Source organism: Manacus candei, unplaced genomic scaffold, assembly GCF_025592945.1.
Source record: "Manacus candei isolate 608988 ecotype Guabito, Panama unplaced genomic scaffold, ASM2559294v1 h1tg000070l, whole genome shotgun sequence".
Classification (NCBI taxonomy): domain Eukaryota; kingdom Metazoa; phylum Chordata; class Aves; order Passeriformes; family Pipridae; genus Manacus; species Manacus candei.
Genome location: NW_026138118.1, coordinates 31709 through 33888, shown reverse-complemented (window position 1 = coordinate 33888; position 2180 = coordinate 31709).

The window sequence follows — 2180 nt, the reverse complement described above, 5'->3', positions numbered from 1 at the left end:
CCGCCGCCCCCGGCCCGCGCGGGGCTGCAACGAGCCGAGAACGCTGGGTTTGCTCCGTCCTCCTCGGCGGCCGGGGGGGTCCCTGCCTGGCCGGAGCCGTGTCCCCCCCGGGCAGAGCCCGCGCTCCCCCCGGCGCAGCCGCCTCCCGCCCGTCCTCGCGCGGTTCCTCCTCCCGCCACCCCCCGGACGCGGGTGCGGAGGGGACCCGCGCACCCCCCCATGCTCACCCACGATCACGCCTGCACCCCCCCGGGGCAGGACCGGCCGGCGAGGCCCTTCAGACCTTCGTTCTTTTCTACCGGGATGTTTCTTCACGCCGTGCACCGTGTGCACGCGAGTGGCCGCCCCCCACCCCACCCCGGGACCCCCCCGTTTCCCCGGGGCCGTCCCCTCCCAGCCCTCCCCACCGTCCCCACCCCACGGGGCAGGTGCTGTCGTTGTTGGAAATAAAAGTTCACTCTCTGTGGTGCCGTGGGGCTGCGGCCGTCGCCTCGTGCTTCGTGTCGGGGTCCGGCCGGGGAGGGGGTGGCTGTCGCCCCATGGGGTCCCCCAGCCTGCCTGCACCCCCCTGGCCCCCTCCCTGCCTGCAGGATCCCACCGGCCAGGGCTGATCCCGTGCCCAGGCACTGCCGTGCAAACGAGCGTCTTATCGCAGGAGCCGGGAGCACTTAATTACACGGTAATTAATCTGTGAGCAAATTAGGAACTTCGGAGGCAATGGCCGTGCAGAGGCGAGTCAGGTGGGCTGCCTGGCACTGCTGGAGCATCCTGGCATCCGGAGCAGGAGTCTCCAGGGACGGGTGCTGGGGCAGCAGGAGCGGCAGGAATGCCAGGCTCCAGATCAGGAGCAGTGTTGGGATAACAGTGCTGGAGGAGAAGACATCCCTGCCTTGTGGCTCTCAGCACATCAGGGACTAGAGATTCGGGCTGAGCGATCCATGGTGTGGATCAGGTGCCCGGGCAGCTTGGCTGGGCCGTGGCACTGCGGCCCTGCTGCCGTGGTGTGCCATAAGGTGCCAGGGAGGGGTGGGTGGCTGCCGTGACATTGGGAAGCAGGTCCTGGTCTTGGCTGTTGCTTCTGTCTGGGAAAGGCCACCTGAGCTTCCCGAGGGCTTCCAAGAGGACAGGCTTGGCACAGGCAAAGGAGGCTGCCCAGTTTGGGCTGGTGGCCAGTGCCCAGTTCAGATGGTGTGTCCCCGTGTGCCAGGCCAGGAGATGCTGCTCCCAGTCCCACCCGTGCTGGGACACTGGGGCAGGATGTGGCCCTTGCACAGGGGCTGCCTTGGGGCTGGGCTGTGGCTCCCAGCCCTGTGGAGGGTGTGGGGTGAGGGTGATGCCGTGGGTCAGGGGCACTGTTCCCTCGTGGGGCTGTTCTCCCGCTGGTTTGCCACTAATGGCAGCCACATCCTCTCGCTCTGGTTTCTGGGAGCTGCCACGCGCTGGGATCCCCCCACCCCCTGCTTTGGGGGATCCAGGGCCTGCTCCAGCTCCCCTCCTCTCCTTCCCAGCCAAACACAAACTCAAGAGGCGGCGTCAGGGTTTCCTGGGGCATCTGTTGGCAATTAGCAGCATTTATTACTCATGGAGACGCCATATGTGGGGAGGGAACAGAGCCCGGGAGAGAGGCAGGGGCTCGTGGTGTGTCCCAGCACGGGGGACACGGGGACAGCCCCCAGTCCTGCGGGTCTGGGCATTGATGGGGGATACTGGGGGAAATCGGAGCAGGATGGAGAGCTCTGGAGCCATTTTCCATCTGCAGCTTCCATCTGAGCCAGGCTGTGTCCCCCCAGTGCCAAAAATGTGCAGTTTGGGGGGCGGAAATGATGGAGAAGGAGCTCTGGGGCTGTGCAGCCGCGGGGGCGGGGTGGGACAGGAGCTCTCTGGCGCTTCACCCTTCACTTTTTGGGAAGGAAATCCCTCCAAAAGAAGCAAAACTGCAGTTTTAGCGCCGCAGAAACGAACGGCCCTGTGAAGAAGCTGGAAAGAATTCCCGCAGGCGCTTTCCTTCCTGACTGGAACTGGGAAGGGGAGGGGGGTGCGGCTGGATTGGTGCAGAAATGAATGCTGAACCGCTGAAATCCTCACCGCAGGAATTCCCTCCTCTGCCTTGTCCGGGCCGGCAGCCACCCGGGGTCCGGCCGGCGTCACCCCAACGCTCGGCCCCCGGATTTGGGGGGGCC